This window comes from Montipora foliosa, chromosome 11 (assembly GCF_036669935.1).
Source record: "Montipora foliosa isolate CH-2021 chromosome 11, ASM3666993v2, whole genome shotgun sequence".
Lineage (NCBI taxonomy): Eukaryota > Metazoa > Cnidaria > Anthozoa > Scleractinia > Acroporidae > Montipora > Montipora foliosa.
Window position 1 is genome coordinate 2,439,332 of NC_090879.1, and position 10,000 is coordinate 2,449,331.

Consider the following 10,000-nt stretch of genomic DNA (forward strand, 5'->3'; position numbering starts at 1 on the left):
ACATGCGAGCGGGAAATGTGAGATGCATAATTTTTCAGTGATTGCGATGGATAATTTTTTGAGAATCGGTCCCAGTTGATCAACAGATCAACAACTTAAGAAACGCAGAAAAAGGCAAACAAAGCCTATAAAAAGTCAGCTATCTCACTGATAGGCGTTCAAAAACAAAATGAACCCGGGCCCGGGTCAAACCGGGGGGGGGGGGGGGACTGCCATATATGGGCTATATAGGTATGTGCCGCTGTGAAGGGTATGGTTTTCAAGCAGTTTACTCTAGCATAGGGTATATAAATCAGAGCGTTTGGGTCTAGAATAGGGTATCATTTTTCACGAAACTGACCAGTCGCTTGAAGATTTTATCAAGACTAAGGAAACCAGAAATTCCCTCTCAAAAATATTAAAAAGTCGAGTCTGCAAAGTTTAAATTTGCGCAACTCAGCCTCAACAGTGTCGATAAATGGCTATCATGAGAAACTTCTGGATATTATTAACTCTCAAGTATCGGTAGTTAGACGGAAATCGGTGGGAGTTTACTCTAGTATAGGGTAGCAAAATTCAGCTGAACTAGCTCTGGTATAGGCTAAGGGTTCTAGGGTCTTAGCGGCACATCCCCACCCAGAAATTCCTAAAGTACCCCCCCCGGGGGTCAAACATTTAAAACCAGAAGATCACTCGCTTCTATCGCCGATAAACAAATCGGTCGAGCATAGAATTAAATTGGCGCAAAAGCGGGAGGCCATAAGGTCGCATTCAGAACTAAAAACATTATTATCGACACCAAATATTTTCTTGGAAGAAAAAGTATCACACAGCAGTACAGAGATTCAAATGTAAAGCCTCATAGGGCAAAAACCATTGCTAAATGAATCCTACAGGAACCGCCAAAAAGAGGCGTCCATTCAAATATTTACTCAAGAGAGCAAAATCATGACAAAAAGGCAACAGAAACCAGACCACGTACAAGGGAGTCATGTAGGCCTGTGAACCCTTTTTAACACTTTGTATAGTCAAACACAGTATAATTATCTCTATTGCTTACTTTCATGTTATTCTGGTTTGTCTGGTTGTTTTATCACGGAACTTCTGAACATAGAACATACGGTTTATAGTCCTTATCCGAGAAGACTTGAAAGTCTAACCATTTTCAGATGAAATTACAAAGGGAGCACTTTTTCCTCAGTTATTTTAAGATCCTGAGTGATGATCCCGCCGGGGTTCGAACCCGCGACCTCCCGCGTGACAGCCCAACGCTCAACCAACTGAGCCACCAAACAGTCCAGCGTGTGCTGGAAATTGTCGTGACTTGTGGAATTCACTAGACTGCAAAACAGTCGTATTTTTTGCGAACGCAAGCGACACGGTAAAATAGTATTCAAACGAAAGGTCTGGAGCGAGTGTAGAAACGGCGAGTGAGGCTCGCGCGCTTCACACGCGAGGGTCACGCTTACGGCGCTTCGCGCCTTCCGAAAATGGAAGAAAACGACTGTTTTGCAGTCTAGGAATTCACTGTCGCGAAACCTGTTGATTGCGTTACGGTGACACCTTCTTAAATTAGAAACACGTAATTTAGCTGCTTTCACCTTTAAAGCTCTAAATCCGTCGGACTTTAAGTGATATATTATAGTTCAATAAGAGGTTTTTCTTGTGGTGCAAAGCATGATCTTGAATTCGATGTACCAAAACAATTTTTTTTTCATGTAAAGTTATGAAATTTTCGTACGTTTCTCAAAACGCTCGAGGACAGGTGGCAACTTTCATCTGCAAAAAGTCTGAAGTAGAATTTTCTATGTTTGCAAAATGTTTACATTTTCTAGTTGTTAAAATAAGTAGGTGTCCATGGTCGAACCGAAACATACCATGACGCCTCTGGCAGCCGCTATACGGTCCATGTATGACCTTGGAGCACAGCTTACAGCCAGCTGGAATCAGCTGCATGCTGGTTTTTGCTGAGGGAGGAGAACCCGGAGAAAAACCCTCGAAGCAGAGAAAAGAACGAACACAAACTCAACCCAACTATGTACTTTGTAATTCAAACTGAAGATGACAGAAGAGTCTGTTGAAACATGTTTTTAAAAAACGTTGTATTGTTTCTTAATTAAATTGCTGCTACTAACCAGAGCTGTTGACCGTGTCCCTTTTAAATCGCGTTAAATCAGACAAATAACCACACAGAAAGCGAGCAAGTCATCAGGACAATAAAGTAAGGCTTTTTTATTGAAAACTTTTGCGTGTGAATATCCTTTTGGGTCTTTTATCGGGATTTACCCTAACTCTGTTGTAATTAGCTGCGACCCACGCACGTGATTTGCGTGAGATTTCAGCGGGTACAAAGTACACTTCCAGATTGCGTGACAAGCTACAACAATGCCTGCAAAGGTCGAAGGGAAGCATTGTTGTGCAAACTAACGTTTTTTGCGGAAAATGTTCTTTGCATTTCAACAGCCAAAAGGTCAAAAGCGATTTTTAATTAGTTTGTTTATGTAATTTATTTCGTCGCGTATGAAAGGGTATTGCTTGCGAAGAGATGGAAACAATTCGACGCACTCGCCGAAATTGAAAGTTTAAATTTGTCTTGCAAACAAATAGAAATCGTAGCCCGTGCGGATCGAAAAAACCGTGAACACGTTGATTTGATTTTGACATTTCCCTTTGTGCAGCAACCAATCAGAAGCGACATGAAACCACAAAACTAATTACCATTACTGGTTGCGGTTTAGTTTTCTCGCGCTATTCGATTTTTAACAAATATCTTTTTACACACAAGAAATTCCCGCAGCGAGTTTTCCTGCCCAGATTGGAGACAATCGATTTAAAACTGAGCTTTTAGGGCTTTGAACTCTATTTCCAACCTTTCGTTAAGGGATTGCGTCATTTGTGTCATGAAGTGCGTAAGATTCTAGCCATTCAGACAGGGATACAGAAATCTCTGCTAAACGAATAAGATTTTGGGAGACGTTCCGCAGATGGACTTTATCTACAATCTTGGACAGAATAAAATGGAACAGCAAACCACCATCCCCCCAAACCAAGGATGAAGCCGCGCAAAAGCCAAAACGCGCCATTTTCCCATCCTTGATTTGGGGGGAAGGGGCGGGGGGGGGGGGGGGGACAAATTTCCCATCTATTTTGTCCAAGATCTTCACTCTACTCTCCCATATGCGAATCGAGAAGCGAATTTAACGGGAGGGGTTTTTTGCAGAACGTCCAATTCGCGGAAATGAACATCGGTTCGATTCAAAAAATCTGTTGCAGTGCAAAAGATTTTTTGAAGTCGGGCGGACACTCCAGAGAAACTGCCGTGTCAATCAAAGGGTATGCGAGTGAGTAATGCGCCTAAATACTTTTAAAAATTAAAGCGTTTAAAATGGCGGATACTTAAAGGACAACGGAAAGATCTTTTAAGGAAAAGTTACGCGTTTTACACAATTTACACGGTACAATTTATCGGTCCGACAAAACCGGCCGACAAGTCGTACCGTGTAAACCGGCCTTAAGATTACATCAGTAATCCCTTCTTGACCTGGTGCAAGCGTCGGCTTAACGAGATTATTGTAGACTGACACAAGTATTTCTATGTCCACCAGGGTAGGAGTCTTTTCTCCAAACGCCTCCGTTCCGGTTGCCTCAACCAGCACTTCCTTCATGCCTTTCAAAAACTGAAAAGTACTGACCACGTAACCATGCTCAGTTAATTCCACTCTCTTTCCCTGGCGCGGTACAACACTTACTCCATTATCAAATCACAAAATAATAGAGTCTTTTCTGTAGCCTTGGGTTTTGACCGATTTGTCCTCTTCCTCATATTGGAGGTGCGAATTCGTCTCATGTTCGTGAGGCGCCTGAAATGCGAAGAACTTGCAATTGCATTCTGATTTGGGCTCGAGTTTGGATTAACTTGCGAGCGTCCAAACACACGGGATACTTGAGCATGAACTCTCGATGTTGGCTGAGAGAAGTTGACGCAGTTGCTGCTCATGCTGCAGTGCCATTTTTTTTAATCCCCAAAAGCGAAGGTAAAGAAAGCATGGCAGGCGTTGGCGCGCGGGAGTCCCGCCAAACTGCACTCCGCTAACTAGGTGGTGCTCACCGGTTTAGAAAAAACTCGAGTGACGATTTCTCATTCTCACCTATAAACGATTTCTTATTCTCGTCATAGGATGTAGATTTCTCGGTATATTGTTGCATCATTGTTATTCTCAATTAATTGTTTTTCATTCACGACAGCCGGGTAATTTCGAATCTCGTATGACAGTTTTTCATTCTCGTATAATGATTTCAATTTCTCGTGCAGTAATTTCTTAAACTCGCATATCGATTAAGAAAACTCGGTAGGTGATTTCAAACTTAACGTACTTTTATCATGTTTGGCTTGCCGTAATAAACCGTAGACCTTGTCTCACAACACTTCACGGTTGACTAATCTCTGTCTGGACGTCATCAAAAGAACCCATACACGGTGTTGTGATCTGGTGTCATTTCATTTATTCATTCATTCTCGGGTTGGGTGAGATCGCTAATAGATAATAGAGCGTTTTCACTCGCGTGACCAGGAGCCATATTGGATTACTTAAGAAAAGAAAGTATTTGCATAAAAATAGATTTTAATTCCCGGAGGATTAGTTTGGTGCACCATCATGGCCGCCATTTCTTTGTTTTGGAACACCAACATGGCCGCCATGACGTCATGTGAAAACGCTCTATAGCGGCTGCCAGTGGCACCTGTATATGCTGATGTCCGATCTCACCGATACATTGATTACTTGTAAAGCGCATTTGAATATGTAAATAGAAGGTGGGCTATATAAATTCATTGTGATTGCATGGGAAACTCATGAAATAATCATGGGAGGAGCGTAACGAGTTGAAGGAAGAAAGGAAGTTGAAAAAAGAAACAATCCATGTCGCCTTCTGTAATTTTTTCTTTCGCACGAAGTAATGGTATTCACATGTTTGAGGCTTATGTAATATTTACAATTCACTTCAAGAGTTCGTAAATGTGACACAACATGCACTGACAACGAATATGTAATATATACAATACGAGAGGCAGATCTGTATGACATTTACATACTCTCGGCTTCGCCTCGAGTTTGTAAATGTACACTGGGTCTTTTTGGTGATTCAAGACATTTTAACGGGGAAAATCGAAAAAAACGTTCATGCAAATGAGGATAAATCATTGGCAAATAAAAAATATAAATATATGTTACTCTGGTGTTTGAAATATAAATTATGTACAATAAAAACGTTTTCCGACGTTTCGGTTGTATTCAACAACCTTCATCAGGGAAAGTGAAAGATAAAATTTACACGAAAGCTAAGATATAAACTAAAACGCTAATTAAAATTCTAAAGTTAGTATCATTTTTCTTTTCTGCAATAGTCAAATGCAAATACTCCTTGGGGAGTAGTGCTCCATCGTCTCGGTTGAGGGGGTCTTTAGCACAGTTTATTTCCCAAGCCTCAAGAATTTTCCTTTGTAGCCAATTATTGTTAGTTCTGAGAATAGTGGCCTCATTCCACGCGATGTCATGATTCGTTTTTATAACGTGGTCCGCAAGTGCTGATTTTTCTTTTTGTAGCCGTGCGACGGCCTTTTGATGCTCGCCTTTTCTAGTTGTAAATTTTCTTTGCGTTTCTCCGACGTAATTCTTGCTACATACTGCGCAGGGAATGTCATACACGAGATCTCGAATTTGTTCTTTGCCCATTTCGGCTTTGGAAATATCTGGCCAATTGTATTGTAGGGTTTAAAAGTCACTTTGATACCATGATTGCCCAAAACTCTCTTTATGGGTTCGGAGGTCCCGCTAACGTATGGTATTGTGCAATATTTCTCTTCCGACTCTGCACCAGTTAATGGGTAGTTTAATGGTGGTTTAGGTTTGCTGGCATTCAAGATAAAGCGTTTGGGGTATCCATTTGATTGTAATGTGGACATTATTCTTTGTTTTTCCTTGTTTCGGTCGGATTTTGTTGAGGGAATTCTCTCGGCCCGATCCATTAATGATTTGACCACAGCTCGCTTGTGCATACTGGGATGGTGTGATTAATATGACAGATAGCGATCAGTGTGGGTAGGTTTCCGGTAGACGGTAGTGATTAATTTTCCGTCTTCCTGGTGATGAACCATGGTGTCAAGAAAGGCAATTTTACTCTCGTTCTCACGTTCAATTGTGAAAGTGATGCAAGGTTCAACTGAATTCAAATGTTCCAGAAAGGTCTGTGTACTTCCAGATTTTGCGGTTGTAATCACATCGTCCACAAATCTCTTCCAAAACAAAGGTGGATTGGTTAGTGAAGCTAGCGCTCTTTCTTCAAGGTCTTCCATGACCATGTTACCCATTATAGCGGAAACGGGGGAGCCCATAGCTGTCCCATGAATTTGCTTGTAATGCTTGTGGTCATTCTGAAAATTGGTGGTTGACAGGCAAAAGTCAAGTAATTTGACAATGTCAGTAATAGGTATGGCTGTCCTGTCTTGTAAATTTTCGTCGTTGATCAGGCGATTGTGAGCAACACTAATAGCTACGTCCACCGGAATCGATGTAAACAACGAAACGACGTCGAAAGAAACAAGTACGTCGTCATCCTGAAGTTTGATATCAGTAATACTTTCACAATTTTAATTAGCGTTTTAGTTTACATCTTAGCTTTCGTGTAAATTTTATCTTTCACTTTCCCTGATGAAGGTCGTTGAATACAACCGAAACGTCGGAAAACGTTTTTATTGTACATAATTTATATTTCAAACACCAGAGTAACATATATTTATATTTTTTATTTGCCAATGGATCCACCTGGTGATAAACCCAGTTTTAATAGAAGATAAATCAGTTAATAAAACAATTCTTTTGTCTTCCCATCGTGAATTATTAATGAGTTTTATAATGTAAACTACTTATTTAATGCACTACACCCAATCATTTGAGAGTTTAAGAAACGCCGACGGCTACGATTACGACATCGCCACAAAACAATGATATCATTGGTTAAAAGAGCATAAATGATCGTGCTGCACGTGCAACACAGATTTTAGCAAGTATGTTTGCGGTCCTCTGCATAACTACGACGTGGAAATCACCAAAATTGAGGTTTTGACGACAACGTAAGCATCCAACAGAGAATCTTCCATTCTCTATTTCCACTCTGAATTGAAATGAACGAGACTGAATAATCGCGAAAGCAAAAGTTAGGTTTTGAGGTGACATTTTCGTCGACCGTCGCCGTCGTAGATCTTAAACTCCCTGTTATCATTGTAGTACGGGGCATCTAAGCAAAGAAATCCCGGCCAACGGAGAGTTTATGTCAATTTATATGATGCTACGTCAGATATACAACCATAAATAAAACATTTCTTTTGGTTTTTCTTCACAAATGATTAATAAGTTGAATAGACATTCTTAACACTCATGAATGGAAGATAAAGCTCCTTTAAAATTGAGCACACCACAGGTTAAATACCTTAGCTCTATACCAAAGATCACGTTTGAAGACAAGGTAATACAATCCAACGTGACACCCACATGTTCAAAGAAGATCCCCTCTGACGAAAACCGGACAACTACCGCTTTTGTACTTTATTTGTGAGGTATTAACCAGTTTTTTTTCTATTTACAAACAGGCATTGGTAACTCTGGAGGCGACATTGCCGTTGAACTCAGCCGCCATACCCCACAAGTTTATCTTAGCACCCGCCGAGGAGCCTGGGTTCTGTCACGAATGTGGGAAGGGGGAGAACCTCTCGACCAAGCAGTATTCACTAGATTCATTAGTCTCTTACCAATAAAAGTTGCTGAATTCTTTTTTACCAGAGCTTTAAACTCAAGATTTGATCATGAGGTATTTTCTGTGCGTCCGCAACATTCACTCTTGAGTCAACACGGGATGATCAATGATGACCTCCCACATCGCATTATCACAGGCAGCATTGTTGTCAAGCCAAATGTCAGCCACTTTACCAAAACAGGAGTTGTCTTTGATGATGGCTCTGAATTGTGCGACGTGGATGTGGTCATATTCTGTCCAGGATACAAGATAGGGTTTAAATGTATAGATCAATCTATTCTACCCGTGAGTGACAACAAAGTTGACTTATACAAATACGTGTTTACTCCAAATCTCTCCAAACCAACCCTTGCAGTTATTGGCTGCGTTCAGCCTGCTGGAGCTATTTTCGCGCTGTCAGAGTTGCAAGCACGCTGGGCAACACAAGTCTTCAGTGGTAAGAAATTTCTTCCTTCAAAGGATGTCATGATGGATCACATCGAAATGAAGAGGAAAGAAATGGCTCAAAGGTTTTATGCTAGCAAGAGACACACCATACAGGTATGTGTCCAGAACACAAATTGTATGATAATGTAATTGTTTCAGCTGATTCTATCACGTACTTGCCTGTTATGTTAATAATATAACTTCAATTTTCTCTTCATTGTTTGTCAATAATTCTCATTACAACTCATATCCTTAACATTGGAACTATTAAGTTTACGGGAAACTCAACACTGGACAACTTCTGGGGAAAACTGTAATTGCCCTGAGCGGGATTTGAACCCACGTCCCCCTGATCGCTAGTCGGGTGTGATGACCACTACACTATCAGGACAACCATGCTGGCAACATGGCTGATTTATCACTTAATGTGTGGCATTTACGTGGGTCTCCCTAATAGGCCAGTTTTTCTATGTGATAACGCTGGATCAACATGTGATTCACAGGCGGACAAGGGTAATTAATGTAAACAGTCAGTTAAGTATATCCCTTGAGCCAACAGTGCATCACCCCCAGGAGGATCGCAAATGGATTCACAGTCCAAGTTGAGGATCCTCCATTTGCGATCCTCCTGGGGGTGATGCGCTGTTGGCTCAAGGGATCTACTTAACTGACTATTTACATTAATTACCCTTGTCCGCCTGTGAATCACATGTTGATCCAGCGTTATCACATAGAAAAACTGGCCCATTAGGGAGACCCACGTAAATGCCACACATTAAGTGATAAATCAGCCATGTTGCCAGCATGGTTGTCCTGATAGTCTAGTGGTCATCACACCCGACTAGTGATCAGGGGACGTGGGTTCAAATTCCGCTCAGGGCAATTACAGTTTTCCCCAGAAGTTGTCCAGTGTTGAGTTTCCCGTAAACTTCTCTCAATTTCTCCTCAACTTGGACTGTGAATCCATTTGCGATCCTCCTGGGGGTGATGCGCTGTTGGCTCAAGGGATATACTTAACTGACTATAGTGTTTGATTCACTTGTTTTGTGTTACGTTAATTTTTATCCTGTTTTAAAAGCAATTCCTTCAAGTAATTTGCCGTTATTAGTATTTTTTTAAATTTTAAATCACCCAGGTTGACTACATTTCTTATGCGGATGAAATTGCTGCTGAAATTGGCTGTAAGCCAAATTTGTGGTGGCTCTTAATCCGTGACCCTGCCTTGGCCCTTAAGTGCATTTTTCGTGGTTGTACCCCGCCTCAGTTCCGTCTCATGGGGCCTGGTGCCTGGCAAGGTGCCAAAAAGGCCATTGAAGATGCTCGAGCAAATGTGGTTTACTCTACAAAGACCCGCAGCTTGCCAAAGAAAGAAGATGCGGGAAAAAGTAACAAACGTGTTTTAGTACTTATTCTAATTTTGTTATTTGTTCTTTCTATCTGCATGAGGAGGGAAGCATTGGGATTTTCTGTTTTGCGGGTTTGGCCTTTTTTTAGCTCGGTTCTTCGGTTTTTGCGCCGAAAATGTTAAGGCCTGGAACGGATTTTAATACCATCAAACTTTTTTTTAAATATCTAGCGTTCCAAAGTTTGAAACGGGTCTTATTAAACAAATTATCATTTCCTAAAGCGCCAGTGATTGACGTGAACATCAATCATATAAATACGTAGTCCCATCATCGAGGAGAGCTAGTGTTACTCACTTTACCGAGACAGCACCACGTGAGAATGGATCGCCCCCATTTAAGATTTTAGAAGGAATGGCACCAATGTATCTCTCGGAACTACG

At 41.1% G+C, this 10,000-nt stretch overlaps 1 non-coding gene and 1 pseudogene across 1 annotated transcript; one reads left to right on the forward strand and one right to left on the reverse strand.

Moving 5' to 3' along the window:
• The first annotated feature begins 3,928 nt into the window (after positions 1-3,928).
• On the forward strand, positions 3,929-9,864 carry LOC137976566 (flavin-containing monooxygenase 5 pseudogene; annotated as a pseudogene).
• On the reverse strand, positions 8,533-8,605 carry Trnaa-agc (transfer RNA alanine (anticodon AGC)). Its single transcript has one exon. It is a non-coding gene; the product is annotated as a tRNA-Ala (tRNA).
• Positions 9,865-10,000: the final 136 nt, after the last annotated feature.